The 17,940-nt window shown below is 37.3% G+C and overlaps 1 protein-coding gene and 1 pseudogene across 1 annotated transcript in view; both read right to left on the reverse strand.

The window, feature by feature from the left end:
• Positions 1-17,940, reverse strand: part of CNTN5 (contactin 5) — a 603,313-nt gene that overhangs the window by 211,067 nt on the left and 374,306 nt on the right. The gene's annotated exons all lie outside the window — the stretch shown is intronic.
• LOC118013419 lies at positions 884-2,354 on the reverse strand (annotated as a pseudogene).

The raw sequence follows: 17,940 nt of genomic DNA on the forward strand, positions 1-17,940 counted from the left end.
AGTAGTGCTGGATCATAGAATAGCTCTATTTTCAACTTTTTGAGGAACCTCCATACTGTTTTCCAGAGTGGCTGCACCAGCTTGCATTCCCACCAAGAGTGTAGGAGGTTTCCCCTTTCTCCACATCCTCACCAATATCTGTCATTTCCTGACTTGTTAATTTTAGCCATTCTGACTGGTGTGAGGTGGTATCTGTATTTCCCTGATGTCAAGAGATGTTGAGCACTTTTTCATATGTCTGTCGGCCATTTGGATGTCTTCTTTGCAGAAATGTCTGTTCATGTCTTCTGCCCATTTCTTGATTGGATTATTTGTTCTTTGGGTGTTGAGTTTGATAAGTTCTTTATTGATTTTGGATACTAGCCCTTTATCTGATATGTCATTTGCAAATATCTTCTCCCATTCTGTCGGTTGTCTTTTGGTTGTGTTGACTGTTTCCTTTGCTTTGCAAAAGCTTTTTATCTTGATGAAGTCCCAGTAGTTCATTTTTGCCCTTGCTTCCCTTACTTTTGTTGATGTGTCTAGGAAGAAGTTGTTGCAAGCTGAGGTCAAAGAGGTTGCTTCGGGTAGTTTCATTTTTACATTAATTCTTACAATCTATGTTCTCTTCAAGGATTTTTTTTTTCCTCATTAAACTTTTGTTTTAATGGGTCTCAAAATTCTGTGACAGATTTTTGGTCAAGTTGTTTCCATTAAAAAGTACTGATTTTAAAAACTAATATCTTAAAACTGCCACACACACACACAAACCCCAAATGGTCCACAAAACATTCTTCTTTCCTTCTGAAGGTTTTACGATGCATTATTATCATTAACCAGTCTTTTACTATTAAACTTAAATGGCCAATTGACACAAACAGTTCTGAGACCATTCTTCCACCACTGATTAAGACTGGGGTAGCAGGTATTGGGGATAATATTCATTTAGCCTTCTGAGCTTTCTGGGCAGACTTGGTGACCCTGCCAGCTCCAGCTGCTTTCTTGTCCACTGCTTTGATGACACCCATAGCAACCGTCTGTCTCCTGATACAAACAGCAAAACAGCCCAGAGGAGGATAGTCAGAGAAGCTCTCAACACACATAGGCTTGCCAGGAACCATATCAACAATGGCTTAATCACCAGATTTCAAGAACTTGGGACCACCTTCCAGATTTTTTCCAGAACAATGATCTATCTTCTCCTTCAGCTCAGCAAACTTGCAAGCAATGTGATCTGTGTGACAATCCAGCACAGGGGCATATCCAGCATTGATTTGGCCTGGATGGTTCAGGATAATCACCTGAGCTGTGAAGCCAGCTGCTTCCATTGGTGGGTCATTTTTGCTGTCACCAGCCACATTGCCATGACAAACATCTTTGACAGATACGTTCTTCACATTGAACCCCACATTGTCCCCAGGAAGAGCCTCACTCAAAGCTTCATGGTGCATTTCAACAGACTTTACTTCAGTTGTAACATTGACTGGAGTAATGTGACCACCATGCCAGGTTTAAGAACACCAGTCTTGACTTGGCCCACAGGGACAGTACCAATACCACCAATTTTGTAGACGTCCTGGAAAGGCAGATGTAAGGGCTTGTCAGTTGGACGAGTTGGCAGCAGAATGCAAACCAGAGCTTCAAGCAGTGTGGTTCCACTGGCATTCCCATCTTTACGGGTGGATTTCCATCCCTTGAACCAAGACATGTTAGCACTTGGCTCCTCATGTTGTCACCATTCCAAACAGAAATTGGCACAAATGCTACTGTGTTGGGATTGTAGCCAATTTTCTTAACGTAGGTGCTGACTTCCTTGATGATTTCCTCGTATCTCTTCTGGCTGTAGGGTGGCTCAGTGGAATCCATCTTGTTAACACCAACAATTAGTTGTTTTATACCCAGTGTGTAAGCCAGAAGGTCATGCTCACGGGTCTGTCCATTCTTGGAGATACCGACTTCAAATTCACCAACACCAGCAGCAACAATCAGGACAGCACAGTCAGCCTGAGATGTGCCTGTAATCATGTTTTTGATAAAGTGTCTGTGTTCTGGGGCATCAATGATGGTCACGTAATACTTGCTGGTCTCGAATTTCCACAGGGAGATATGAATGGTGATACCACGTTCACATTCAGCTTTCAGTTTATCCAAGAACCAGGCATACTTGAAGGAGCCCTTTCCCATCTCAGAATGCTCCTTCTCAAAATTTTCAATAGTTTTGTCGATCCCACCACATTTGTAGATTAGATGACCAGTAGTGGTAGACTTGCCTGAATCTACATGTCCAATGACGACAATGTTGATGTGAGTCTTTTCCTTTCCCATTTTGGTTTAGGTTGAGTGGTGGTTTTCACACCTGTGTTTTGGCAGCAAACCCGTTGTGAAAAAGCTCTCCTCAAGGATTTTGTTCTCCTCAAGGATTCTGATGGATTCCTATCTCACACTGAGGTCTTTCATCCATTTTGAATCTATTTTTGTGTGTGGTGTAAGAGAATGGTCCAGTTTCATTCTTCAACATGTGGCTATCCAATTTTCCCAACACCATTTGTTGAAGAGACTTTTTTCCATTGGACATTCCTTCCTGCTTTTTTAAAGATTAGTTGACCATGGAGTTGAGGGTCCATTTCTGGGCTCTCTATTCTGTTCCATTGATCTACGTGTCTGTTTTTGTGCCAGTATCATACTGTCTTGATGATCACAGCTTTGTAATAAAGCTTGAAGTCCAGAATTGTGATGCCACCAGCTTTGCTTTTCTTTTTCAACATTCCTTTGGCTATGCGGGGTCTTTTCTGGTTCCATACAAATTTTAGGATTATTTGTTCCATTTCGTTGAAAAAAGTGGATGGTATTTTGATGGGGATTGCATTGAATGTGAAGATTGCTCTAGGTAGCATTGACATCTTCACAATATTTGTTCTTCCAATCCATGAGCATGGAACGTTTTTCCATTTCTTTGTGTCTTCCTCAATTTCTTTCATGAGTATTCTATAGTTTTCTGAGTACAGATCCTTTGCCTTTTTGGTTAGATTTATTCCTAAATATCTTATGATTTGGGGTGTAATTGTAAGTGGGATCCACTCCTTAATTTCTCTTTCTTTTGTCCTGTTGTTAGTGTATAGAAATGCAACTGATTTCTGTGCATTGATTTTATATCCTGCCACTTTACTGAATTCCTGTATGAGTTCTAGCAGTTTTGGGGTGGGGTCTTTTGGGTTTTCCACATAAAGCATCATATCACCTCAAAGAGTGAGTTTGACTTCTTCTTTGATGATTTGTATGCCTTTTATTTCTTTTTGTTGTCTGATTGCTGAAGCTAGGACTTCTAGTACTATGTTGAGTAGCAGTGGTAATACTGGACATCCCCACCATGTTCCTGACCTTAGGAGAAAAGCTCTCAGTTTTTCCCCATTGAGAATGATATTTGCTGTGGGTTTTTCATAGATGGCTTTTAGGATATTGAGGTATGTACCCTCTATCCCTATGCTCTGAAGAGTTTTAATCAAGAAAGGGTGCTGTAGTTTGTCAAATGCTTTTTCTGCATCTATTGAGAGGATTATATGATTCTTGTTCTTTCTTTTATTAATGTATTGTATCAAAATGATTGATTTGCTGATGTTGAACCAACCTTGAAGCCCAGGAATAAATCCCACTTGGTCGTGGTGAATAATCCTTTTAATGTACTGTTGGATCCTACTGCCTAGTATTTTGGTGAGAATTTTTGCATCCATGCTCATCAGGGATATTGGTCTGTAATTCTCCTTTTTGATGGGGTCTTTGTCTGGTTTTGGGATCAAGGTAATGGTGGCCTCATAAAATGAGTTTGGAAGTTTTCCTTCCATTTCTATTTTTTGGAAAAGTTTCATAAGAATAGGTATCAATTCTTCTTTAAATGTTTGGTAAAATTCCCCTGGGAAGCCATCTGGCCGTGGACTTTTCTTTGTTGGGAGATTTTTGATGACTGCTTCAATTTCCTTAGTGGTTATAGGTCTGTTCAGGTTTTCTACTTCTTCCTGATTCAGTTTGGTAGTTTATATGTCTCTAAGAAACATCCATTTCTTCCAGATTGTCTAATTTGTTGGCATATAGTTGCTCATAGTATGTTCTTATAATTGTTTGTATTTCTTTGGTGTTGGTTGTAATCTCTCCTCTTTCATTCATGATTTTAGTTATTTGGGTTCTTTCTCTCTTCTTTTTGATAAGTCTGGCCAGAGGTTTATCAATCTTATTAATTCTTTCAAAGAACAAGTTCCTAGTTTCATGGATCTGTTCTACTCTTCTTTTGGTTTCTATTTCATTGATTTCTGCTCTGACCTTTATTATTTCTCTTCTCCTGCTGGATTTAGGCTTTATTTGCTGTTTTTCCAGCTCCTTTAGGTGTAGGGTTAGGTTGTGTATTTGAGACCTTTCTTGTTTCTTGAGAAAGGCTTGTATTGCTATATACTTCCTTTTAGGACCGCCTTTGCTACATCCCAAAGATTTTGAACAGTTGTGTTTTCATTTTCATTTGTTTCCATGAATTTTTAAAATTCTTCTTTAATTTCCTGGTTGACTCATTCATTCCTTAGTAGTGATTGAGTTCTAGTTTCAAAGCATTGTGGTCTGAAAATAGGCAGGGAATGATCCCAGTCCTTTGGTACCAGTTGAGACCTGATTTGTAACCTAGGATGTGATCTATTCTGGAGAATGTTCCATGGGCACTAGAGAAGAATGTGTATTCTGTTGCTTTGGGATGGAATGTTCTGAATATATCTGTGAAGTCCTTTCAGTCCAGTGTGTCATTTAAAGTCTTTATTTCCTTGTTGATCTTTTGCTTAGATGATCTGTCCATTTCAGTGAGGGGGGTATTAAAATCCCCTACTATTATTGTATTGTTGTTAATGTGTTTCTTTGATTTTGTTATTAATTGCCTTATATAATTGGCTGCTCCCATGCTAGGGGCATAGATATTTACAATTGTTAGATCTTCTTGTTGAATAGACCCTTTAAGTAGGATATAGTGTCCTTCCTCATCTCTTATTATAGTCCTTGGTTTAAAATCTAATTTGTCTGATATAAGGATTGCCACCCCAGCTTTCTTTTGATGTTCATTAACATGGTAAATTGTTTTCCATCCCATCACTTTCAATCTGGAGGTGTCTTTGGGTCTAAAATGAGTCTCTTGCAGGCAGCATATCGATGGTTCTTTTTTTTTTCCCTACCTGACACATCCTGTGTCTTTTGATTGGGGCATTTAGCCCATTTACATTCAGGTTAACTATTGAAAGATATGAATTTTATGCCATTGTATTGCCTGTAAGCTGACTGTTACTGTATATTGTCGCTGTTCCTTTTTGGTCTATGTTACTTTTAGGCTCTTTCTTTGCTTAGAGGACCCTTTCCAATATTTCTTGTAGGGCTGGTTTTGTGTTTGCAAATTCCTTTAGTTTTTGTTTGTCCTGGAAGCTTTTTATCTCTCCTTCTGTTTTTTTTTTTTTTAAAGATTTTATTGAAAGAGAGAATGAGAGAGAGAGAGCATGAGAGGGGGGAGAGTCAGAGGGAGAAGCAGACTCCCTGCTGAGCAGGGAGCCCAATGCGGGACTCGATCCCGGGACTCCAGGATCATGACCTGAGCTGAAGGCAGTTGCTTAACCAACTGAGCCACCCAGGCACCCTCTCCTTCTATTTTCAATGACAGCCTAGCTGGATATAGTATTCTTGGCTGCATATTTTTCTCGTTTAGTGCTCTGAATATATCATGCCAGTCCTTTCTGGCCTGCCAGGTCTCCGTGGATAGGTCTGTTGCCAATCTAATGTTTCTACCATTGTAGGTTACAGACCTCCTGTCCTGAGCTGCTTTTAGAATTTTCTCTTTGTTTCTGAGACTTGTAAGTTTTAACATTAGGTGTTGGGGTGTTGACCTATTTTTATTGACTTTGAAGGGGGTTCTCTGTGCTTCCTGGATTTTGATGCCTGTTTCCTTCCCCAAATTAGGGAAGTTCTCTGCTATAATTTGCTCCAGTATACCTTCTGCCCCTCTCTCTCTTTCTTCTTCTTATGGGATCCCAATTATTCTAATGTTGTTTTGTCTTATGGTATCGCTTATCTCTCGAATTCTGCCCTCGTGATCCAGTAGTTGTTTATCTCTCTTTTTCTCAGCTTCTTTATTTTCCATCATTTGGTCTTCTATATCACTAATTCTCTCTTCTGCCTCTTTATCCTAGCAGTTAGAGCCTCCAATTTTGATTGCACCTCATTAATAGCCTTTTTGATTTCAACTTGGTTAGATTTTAGTTCATTTCTCTGGAAAAGGATTGTCTAGTATCTTCTATGCTTTTTTCAAGCCCAGCTAGTATCTTTATAATCATCATTCTGAACTCTAGTTCTAACATCTTACTAATGTCTGTATTGATTAGGTCCCTGGCAGTCGGTACTCCCTCTTGTTCTTTTACTTAAAGTGAGTTTTTCCATCTTGTCATTTTGTCCAGAGAAGAAGAGATGAATGAGAGAATAAAATGTAAGACGGTAACAAGGCCCCAGAGAAATACACACTAAACAAATCAGAAGAGACCCCAAAACTTGGGGGTTGTGGGGTGAAGAAAGGAAAAAAAAAAAGAATATGATCAGGCTGGTGAATAGAACAGAGCCACACACTAGATTTTGGGTGTATTTTGGTCTGTTAGAAGAAACTGCCTCCCCAAATTTTAAAGAAAGAAAAACTTATATATATACAAAAATAAAGGAAATATGATGAAGGGTTGGAATATGAATGTAAAGCTGAAAATTAAAAAAGATTTTAAAAGGAATTGATAAGAAGTTGGTTGAAAAAAGAAAAAAAAAAAAGGAGAGAATGTGATCAGGCAGGAGACTAGAACAAAGCCATACACTAGATTTAGGGTATATTTTGGTCTGTTAGAAGAAACTGTATCCCAAAATTTTAACAAAGGAAAAAATATATATATACACAAAAAAAATAATGTTAAATATATTGAAGGGATAGAATATGAGTGTAAAAATGAAAATAAAAACAGATTTTAAAAAACGAATTGGTAAGATAAGATGTTGGTTGTAAAAGGAAAGAAAATAATTAAAAAAATAGAAAAAAAAAAGAAAGAAAAGTAAAAAAATTAACTTTGAAAGACTAAAGAATTAGGGGGAAAAAACCATGAATTCTATGTGCTATATTCCCCTAGCACTGGAGATTTGCAGTTCTCATTGATCAGTAAACTTGATCTTGGCTAAATATTCTTGCTGATCTTCTGGGGGAGTGGCTTTTTGCAGTGAGCCTCAAGTGTCTTTGCCTGAGTTGGAATTGCACCGCCCTTGCCAGGGGTCAGGCTAAGTAATCTGCTCAGGTTTTTGTTTTTGTTTTTGTTTTTTTTTTTAAAGATTTTATTTATTTATTTGACAGAGAGAGAGATAGCGAGAGCAGGAACACAAGCAGGGGGAGTGGGAGAGGGAGAAGCAGGCCTCCCGCCGAGCAGGGAGCCTGATGTGGGACTCGATCCCAGGACCCTGGGATCATGACCTGAGCCGAAGGCAGACGCTTAACGACTGAGCCACCCAGGCGCCCTGCTCAGGTTTGATCTCGGTAGCTTTTGTTCCCTGAACCCTTTCCACATAGCTTTGGAGGATGAGAATGAAAATGGTGGCCTCCCAATCTCTGGCCCCAGAGGAGGGGAGAACGTGGGGCCCCACTCCTCAGTGAGCCCTCAGAGAAAAGCAGTCAATCACTCCTGTCTCCCTGGTCACCGACCACACTCCGAGCACACCCAGCCTATGACTGAGCATTTCTATCTCTGGCACACAACCCCATTTGGAGTCTCCAAACTCATCAGATTCCTGTGGTTCACTCCTGCAACACTCCTCCCAGGGGAGGAAGGGGTTCTCCCTGGATCTGCCACTTGTTGGGTCCTTGCTTGTAGAGTAGTTGCCCAACTGTGCCACAGATCATGGTTTATGGCAACCCTGAGCTGAGAGCCCACTCCTCGGCTCTGTCTTTGCAGCCAGCTTCCCTGCTCTGATACTTGGTAGCTCTGCTACACTCAGGCATCCCTGGTCTTTCTTTCCCAGGGTCCTGAGATCACACTGTCCCAGCGAGGGTTCCACCCCCTTGCTTAACCACTGGAATGATGTCCCTCAGTGGAGCAGACTTTGAAAAGTTCTGATTTTGTGCTCTGTGGCTCTATCACTTGCCAATAGCTGGCTGACAGAGGCTCCCTCCCCCGAGTTCTATCTTCCCATATATCACTTCACTTCTCCACAAGTCCTATCTTCCAGAAAGTGGTCACTTTTCTGTTCATAGAATTGCTGCTATTCTTTTCTTCAATCTCCTGTTGAGTTTGTAGGTGTTCAGAATGGTTTGATAACTATCTAGCTGAATCCCTGGGACCAGATGAAATTTAGGTCTCCTACTCCTCCACCATCTTGCTCCTCCTATTTTATTGTTTTTGATGCTATTGTGAATGGGATGGTTTTCTTTATTTTTTTCTCAGATGTTTTATCATTAGTGTGAAGGAATGCAATTGATTTGTATATGTTGATTTTGTATCCTACAATTTTACTGAAATAGTTGGTTAATTTTAACAGATTTTTGTCTGATTCTTTAGGATTTTTTATGTATAGGATCATATCATTAAATGATGATAAATTTACTTCTTCCTTTCAATTTGGATGTCTTTTATTTCTTTGTCTTGCCTAATCACTTTAGCTAGAACTTCCAGTACTATATTAAATAGGAGTGGTCAGAGGGCACCTGGATGGCTCAGTCAGTTAAGCGTCTGCCTTCTGCTCAGGTCATGATCTCAGGGTCCTGGAATCAAGCCCCACATTGGGTTCTATGCTCAGTGGGAGTCTGCTTTTCCTTCTCCTTCTGTCCCTCCCTACTGCTTGTGGTCTCTCTCTTGCTCTTTCTCTCTCAAATAATTAAATCAAATATTGTGAAAAATAAATAAGTAAGAGTGGTGAGAATGGGCATCCTTTCCTTGCTCCTGCTCTTAGGGGAAACACTTAATTTCTCTCCATTGAGCATGTTGCTAGTTGTGGGTTTGTCATGTGGCCTTTATTATGTTGAGGCATGTTCCTTGTATACTCAGTCTGTTGAGTTTTATCATGGGGTACATGGGTGGTTCAGCTGGTTAAACATCTGCCTTTGGCTCAGGTCATGATCCCAGTGTCCTGGGATTGAGCCCGACAGCAGGGTCCCTGCTCCAAGGGAGGCTTGCTTCTCCCTCTCCCTTTGCCTGCTGCTCTCTTTCTCTGTCAAATAAATAAATAAAAAATATTTATTAAAAAAGAGTTTTTATCATGAAAGGATGTTGTATTTTGTCAAATGCTTTCCCTATATCTATTAAAATGATCATGTGATTTTTATCTTTCATTTTATTGATGTGATGTATACACTTAATAATTTGTGTATGTTGAACTGTCTTTGCATCCTACAGATAAATCATACTTGGTGGCTATGGTGTATAATTCTTTTTTTTTTTTTTTTTTTGAGAGAAAGAGAGAGAGAGAGCACATAAGTGGGGAGATGGGAAAGGCAAAGAGGGACACTGAGAGAGAGAATCCTAAGCAGGCTCCATGCCCAGCGTGGAGCCCCACTTGGGGCTTGATCTCATGACCCTGAGATCATGAACTGAGCTGAAATCAAGAGTCTGAGACCCAACCAACTGAGCCACCCAGGTGCCCCATTGTATGTGTTTACACTTTTTTAACATGTTCTTTTTTTAATATGTGTTTTAATGTGTTCTTAAATTTGATTTGCTAATATTTTGTTGAGAATTTTTGCACTGATATTCATCAGGGATATTGATCTATAGTTTTTTTGTGGTAACCTTACCTGGTTTTGGTAGCAAAGTAATGCTGGTCTTGTAGAATGCATTTAGAAGTGTTACCTCCTCCTCAATATTTTGGAAGAGTTAAGGGGGATTGATATCAGTTCTCCTTTACATCTTTGGTGGAGTTCTCCAGTGAAGCCACCTGGTCCTGGAGTTTTCCTTTTTTTTTTTTTTTTTAATATTTTTCTTTTTTATTACAGATTGAATCTTTTCACCAATTATTGATCTGTTCAGATTTTCTACTTCTTCCTGATTCAGTCTTGGTAGGTTGTATGTTTCTAGAAATGTATCCATTTCTTCAGTTTATGTAATTTGTTGGTATATACTTGTTTCTGGTAGTCTTATGATTCAGCTGTATTCTGCTGTATCATTTGTAATGTATGCTCTTTTATTTCTAATTTTATTTATTTGAGTCTGTTCTCTTTTTTCCTTAGTCTAGCTAAAGGTCAATTTTGTCAATTTTATTTATCTTTTTTAAGAACCAGATCTTAGTTTTGTTGTTCCTTTCTATAGGTTTTGTGGTCTCTATTTAATTTATTCCTGCCCTGATCCTTATTTCCTTCCTTCTAAGTTTGGGTTTAATTTGTTCTTTTTTTTCTAGTTTGAGGAGGTATAAGATTAGGTTGTTTATTTGAGATCTTTTTAATTTCTTAATGTAAATGTTTATTACTATAAAATTTCCTCTCAGAACTTCTTTTGTAGCATTCTACAATATTTAATATGGTATGTTTTTATTTTCATTTGTTTCAAGATAGTTTTTTTATTTCTCTTTTGATTTTGTCTCTGATCCAATGATTGTTTAGAAATTTGTTTAGTTTCTACATACTTGTAGATGTTCTCACTTTCTTCTTTTGTTAATTTCTAGTTTTACACCATATTGGTCAGTAAAGATAGCTGGTATGATTTTAATTTTTTTTTTTTTTTGAGAGAGAGAGAGAGAGAGAGAGAAGAGGGAGAAAGAGAATATTAAGCAGGCTCCACACCCTGTGCTGAACCAAACAAAGGGCTGGATCTCATGACACTGAGATCATGACCTGAGCTGAAATCAAGAGTTGGTCTCTAAACTGATTGAGCCACCCAGGTGCCCCATGTATGATTTTAATCTTAAATTTGCTAAGATTTGTGATTTGCTAAGATATGATCTACCCTGAAGAATATTCCATGTGCACTTGAGAAGAATGTCTATTCCATTGTTATTGGATGGAATGTTCTGTATATGTCTATCAAGTCCATTTGTTTTAAAGTGTGGTTCAGTTGCAATATTTCTTTGTTGATTTTCTGTCTGGATGATTTATCCATTGATGATAGTAGAATACTGAAGTCCTATACAATTATTGTATTATTGTCTATTTCTCCCTTAAGATCTATTCTTAATTACTTACTATATTTTGGTGCTCAGGTGTTGGGAGCATATATATATATTTATGATTTTTATGTCTTCTTGATGTACTGACACTTTATCATTATAAAATGACCTCTTTTGTCTCTTATTACCTTTTTTTGGTGAGAAGTCTATTTTATCTAGTATAAGTTTGGTTATGCCCACCTTCTTTTCATTTCCATTTGCTTATCATCTTCTATTCTTTCACTTTGAGTCCATGTATGTCTTTAGAGTTGAAATGACTCTTGTGTAGACAGCATTTAGTTATATTTTGTTTTTGTCTGTTTGTTCTTAATCCATCCAGCCACTCTGTGCCTTTTACCTGATAAGTTCAATCCATTTATATTTAAGGTGATTATTGATGTGTAAGGATTTACTATCCTCATTTTATCTTTTGTCTTTTGGTGATGTTGTTTCTCCATTGTTTCTTTTTCCTTTTTTTCTGTCTACCCTAGTAAGTTGGTAGTTTTCCATGGTGATTTGCTCAGTCTCCCCTTTTGTTTTTGTTTCATATCTCTGCTCTAGATTTTTGCTTTGTGGTTACCATGAGGTTTACATGAAACATCTCATAGAGAAAATTGTTGATAGCAGTTTATCTTCATTTCCTATAAAGATTCCATCCTTTTACTTTCCTTTTATATATTTTAATGTCACAAATTATCCCTTTTTATGCTGTGATGTTACTAAGTTGCGGTGGCTATAGTTATTTTAATGCTCTTTTCCTTTAAGCTATAGTTAAGAATTTAATATATTTTCTAAAACAATATTCTAATTCTGATGACTATTTATCACATGTACTGCACCTAGAGGGATCTGAAGAGAGACCTCAGTGACTAGGGGAAGGGAAAGAAAAGGGAAGTAAGCAGACAAAAAGAACTGCAGGAAAATGTCTTCTGCTGTCTGCTCCAGGATATGAGAAGACAGTCCATGAGACCCTCCCGCCACCCACAACGAGAGGATTTTATCCTCAGGCTATGTGACCAGGTACCCCTACTCACTGCCTTTACCCTTTACCTCCTCTGCCAGAAAGGGTGTGCTGGCTCACTGTCAACTTGCCTCTGCCTTCTCTGCCATCACTGCCTCTGCCACTACCTATTCCACTGCCACTGTGCTTGCTTTGCCACCTCCTTTCTGGTCATGTATATCCATTTTCTGGTGCACAATGGGCGTCCTCGAATGCTGTGCAGAGACACTTTTTTTCTTTTCCATTATGGATTTCTCATTAGTTGTGAATCAAAGGGGAGAGAAAAAAAGGAATGTCCCATGCCACCATGATGCTGATGTCACTCTGAGGAGACTTATAAGACATGATCACATTTACATTGTAAATACAGTACTATTCTAGCAGAGATATCATTTAAGACATTACTGAAGTAGCCTAGGCAAAAGATGAAGAAAATCTGGATTATAGGCAATGGTGAGAATGGAGACCATATCTTATGTTTTATTTTGCACATTGCTTAGTGTAGTGCCTTGCATAGAGATGACATTTGATAAATTTCTATTAATATATTTTCATATATTGTCCATGGCATGTATAACTAAACTTGCCTAATCATTTATATCACTTCATATTAGCTTAAAGGAAAAGTATATTAAGAAAATGAATTTATCATGAATGGCCAGATAGTTTTTTTTAACTATATCACAGTATTTTCAACATTGAATATGATCTACTTACTGAGGACAGTTATTACACATTCTGTGATGTGTTTATTTAGAACAGCAAAATTTGTTATAGACAGACATAAATCTTATTTCATTTGTCACTAACAACTAGAGATCCAAGACTAAAGAACAAATCTTCAAATGATGAGAGAATGTTTTCTAAGAGAAGTTAGCAGAGTCATTCTATAATTATAGTTTTAGTCCTCCTCATAATAATACATAAATGTAATTTAAAATTGTGTGTGTGTGCCTATTCCCACTCAAAAATTAAGCAATAATGGATATTCATTAGCAATAATGGATAAATTAAACTGTACATAGAAGAAAATAAACATCTTATATAATTCCCCATGAAGATATAATCACTATCTATGTTTTGGGCTATTTCCTTCCAGTATTTAATAAAAGGTATTTATATGAGAAAAATTATAATAGAGTTACCCTTAGCCAGGCCTCAAACTCAATACCTTTAAGCATTATTGATAGCTATTTCTTTCACAAGGAATGCAAAATCCTTTTGTGGGCTATAAAATGTCCATTTTTTTTCTATCTGAACTGCTATATTTACTATGTTTACAAAGAAGCTAAATGAAGCTTTTTCCTTTTTACATAAAGATTAGAATTTATTCTGCTTGTGCTAGAATATCTTAAAATAAAGCTTTTCTACTCCACAGTGTCTGATTCTGATAGTGGCCAATAATTTAATAAACAAATCATGACTGTTAGAGAAAGGCTACTAATGGAGTAATTTGGGAACAATCACAGAACTGTTTTACAGACCAAAAGCCCTGAAAGCTTCTTATGGTTTGTTATCAGGCTACATTTAGTCCTATTGTCTTTTGAGTACATCTCCTGAGAGAACCCTGTTTGCTTAGAACAGCAGGATTCTTGAGACCCAAGTCCCAAGAGTGCCTGGAATTTCAGACCATAGAGTCAAAAGCAAGTCAATATACTTTCCTGTCTCTGTTTCATCAGTAAGATGATAGTAATGGCTCAGAGAATTGAAAGAAAAACAATGATGGCAAAGCATTTTGCAAATACAAGTTCTTAATTGACTGGTCATTAAGGAAACCTATTAAGCAATGATGACTCCTTAGAGACTCCTGTCAAGCCATGCTTTTCATCTAAATACAAACCTTCACACATGTTGCTTACCAGTCACACAAACACCTCCCAGAACACTCTTCAGAAGCTTACATCTATCAGCATTTGCTGAGCCAAGAGATTAGTGGTCAAAGAACAAAGGCACCAGAGGTTTGAAAATGCCATTCCAATGCCTGCCAAAAACATGACTTTCTCCAATAAGAACATATGTGATTGATGACTGGTGAAAGAAACTAGCCTCACATTGTCCTGAATGGTAACAATGACAATAGCTAATATGCCATATTATTTGTTAAGTGCTTTATAGGAATAATTTCATTTACTCTCCATAGGAATGTCTCATCAAAATCATGATCACACAGTGAGGTCAAAAGACTAACTAAATGTTGGTAACAAAATAGAACTTTAAAAATGATGTTTCAAATGGGAGGACCTCCAATTCAATATTTGATATTGACAGCATAAGCCTGACACCCAAACTTGACAAAAAAAAGCATGAAAAAGGAAGGTATGGATCAGTTTTACTTAATTAGTTAGATAAATGATAGATACATATAGAGATGATAGATAGATAGATGATAGATGATAGATAGATGATAGATAGATAGACATAGATGAGATACATATATACATAGATATAGACAGGAGTTACCAGAAAATTGAGGTCTGTAGAATAACCAAGTTTTTAAACATCAGATCCAAGTGGAGTGCTTCATTATGAAATACAAAATAAGGTAACTTTATAATTCTTCACTTCCATAGGCTAAAAAAAGGGAAAAAAATACACAATCACCTAAGATCAGCATTTCCCAATTGTATTTTGTGAATTACATCAGATTGTTAATAAGTATTCCAAGAAAGGAGTTTCTGGAATTAAATAAGCATTAGAAATCCATACTACACCTCCCTTTTGAGAGTCATAGAGCAAATGCATAAAATGTTCCAAGGAGTTCTGTTATAAAAAGTTGGTTTAATGGTTTAACCTGGTGTTTCTAAATTTGTTTGACCAGAAAATTCATTTTTATCAGAACATATAGTAATATTCTGAGGAATGGGTTTATGAAATACTGATCTAAGAGATGTTAAAATAGTATTTAATAAAATTCTTTATTCATGATCAAACATGAATTGACCATTTAGAAATATGTTGTTTTTAAGCTTTAAGAAAAATTATTCAGAGAATCATTAGAGAGAAAGATGCACAGAGATGCCACCTTTCGTACCAAGGTAAGACCAGAAATATAAGTACAGAAATGTGAATAAGCTTGATAATAAAAGCCTTTAGAGGTTTACAGGTTGAGATCATGCCTTGCTGAGGAAAAAAATTCTAGAATCACATCATTTGATTTTTTCCTTACTGCTGTTCCTTTCTAGTATCATTCTGACTTCACTGAATATCCCTTGAAAGCTCTGACTTACGAATGCACAAACATGACTTCAGCTAATTCTTTTTGCCCCAGTAGAAACAGGCTCACATTAAAAAAATACATATATTTGAAGGACAAAAGGGAAATACATTAAAGGAATGGATATCAGATCTCTGGCAATCTGGTGAAGAATACAGCTTGAATGTTGAGGTTAATTGACATCAACCTTTTCTCTTAGAATTGGAGAGGGCTTGTTCCAGGACTAGTCCATCTGCACATTGTCATTCTGTCCAAGCATGACTGAAGACCTGCACAGATGGAGTATTTAATTTCTAATCCAAGAGGAAATGAGGCCTATTCTCTTTCTTTGAAAAACTAGATTTTACCCTGTGAGTTCCATTTTCCTGTTTAGTTCATATTTGTCAGTGGCAAAAGTTGGCTGGAAGGAAGACCCAGGCTTTTTCTCAGAGACTGGTTCTCAGAATTTTCAGGCTTCAAGCAGCTCTAATCATCAGAATACTCTTCAAATGTTCCAAGGAGTTCTGATATAAAAAGTTGGTTTAATGGTTTAACCTGGTGTTTCTAAACTTGTTTAGAAAATGAGGAGGAGATGGATGGTGTTTTTTTACAAATGTTGCCAGGGAAATATGCCTCAGTGTTAGACCCATTTTCAAACATAACTAGGGAAAACAGAACTAAGGTAAAATCGTTCACACATAACATTGCAGTGTACAAATATAATTTTCAGTTTACCATAACACATTTACTATATAACAATTATTTAAATAACACTGTCAGGTTGTCAGTGTTATATACTATTTTATTCACTTTAAAATAAATGTTGATTTAGAAGATACTCTGGGCCAGGCACTTTGGCAAGCCCTGGGAATCAAAATTGATAGATACTGTTTGTTCTCAAGGTGTTTCACTCTGAGATGACAGACACATATTAGGACAAAATGCTTTAAGGGCTAGATAGAAGTAGTTATTCTAAACTTGAGAGTGTGCTAAATGCAACTTCCTCTGCAAACCACTTTTAACAGGGGTCAAAACTCCCTAAACTCTAACCCCACATGGCTCTATCTTGCCCTTTATGACCCCCAGTTCCACCCTTCTCCAATTTCTAAAATCTTCACATGTGCCCTATGGAAATGAACAGCTGATCATCAGCATTCTCTTCTATACCTTCTATCTCAATTTCTTCCCCATTTTGCTCCTCTGGAAACCTGATTCTTTCCTCCTGACCTTACTTCCCTTGCAGCTCTCTGATGTGGAAGTTGTTTCTCCTATGTCAACATTCATGTCATAGGGACAATGGATATGGGATAGGGGACTTCCTGGATTCTCACTGTCCTTCCAGAACATCTCACTTTCTGCTCACTAAAACACCCAGTTTTGACTTTGGTCACCAGACCATATCTCCATTGACCCTTTATTTTAGAGTTGTATAGAAGAGCCTCAGGTTTATCACTTTCATTTCTTGTAAAGTTTAGTTTCTGATTCATCTCATTTCTAACTCCTGTCTTAATTTTTAGTAGTTTTAATATCCATGAGGATAACTATTCTACTTCTTTGGCACTTTCAGTTTCTTCTCTCCTCTGTACCAATGATCTTGTCCTCTAACTCACTTCAGGCCTTCTCCCCACTAGGCATATCTTAGCTCTTGTCATTACTAGAAAAATTGAAACCCTTTCATAATCCCTACTGCAAATATCCTACTCTTAAACGTCAACTCCACCATTCCAGGTTACCCTCTTCCTCACCCTGACTCCAACAACACTTCAATCTCATCTGGACCAACAATTCATGAATCTTACTGTCTGCCTTATATGTTCAGTCTGCTCAAGCAATTCTCTCTTCTCTCTAAGATTCAGGTTTTTTTTTTTTTCCCTCCCTATGCAAAACTCCTTGGGAAAAAAATCTGTTATTTGTTTTCTCTAAAAATTCTCCCTTCATTTCTTCTTGAAAACAATCCAATTAGACTTTTGCCCCTGACACTTACTATAACTGTTCCTGTCAAGGTTACCGTATAATTACATGTTACTAAAATTTTATGGTCAGTCTCTGTCCTCATCTTACCCACCTTTTTACCAGTATCACTGACACAAGGGATCACTTTCTTCTCTTTAAAATACTTTTCTCTTTTCTTGACTTCTGTTTTTTTTTTTTTTTTTTTCTTTTTCCTCCTACCTAAGTGGCTGGGCCTAATCAGTTTCCTTTTTTGATTCTTTCTTTCCAAGACCTCAAATTTTGATGTGCTTTTCTTCTGCAAACTTTTTCCCACTGACATTTACTCTATAATGACCTAATCCAGTCTCATGCCTTTGATTTCAATTTATATGTTGATGGCTCCAGATCTCTCTAGCCTTAGACTAAATCTCTGTTCCCATGTCCTATATTAGAAAAAAAAAAAAAAATACACACACATACACACACACTTTGTGTAGGGTTATCACTTAAATTCCCTAGGCTTCCAAGCCTATTTTTCCTACAATTTTTCCCATTTGGTAGAAGCCATTTCCATTCTTATAGTTCTTCCAATTCTTTAGGTCAACATCCTTACCATCATCCTATATTACTTCTTTCTCTCACACTCCAATTCAGATCAATCAGAAAGTGCTATCGT

Source organism: Mirounga leonina, unplaced genomic scaffold, assembly GCF_011800145.1.
Source record: "Mirounga leonina isolate KUSES-001 unplaced genomic scaffold, KU_Mleo_1.0 Mir_153, whole genome shotgun sequence".
NCBI classification, from domain to species: domain Eukaryota; kingdom Metazoa; phylum Chordata; class Mammalia; order Carnivora; family Phocidae; genus Mirounga; species Mirounga leonina.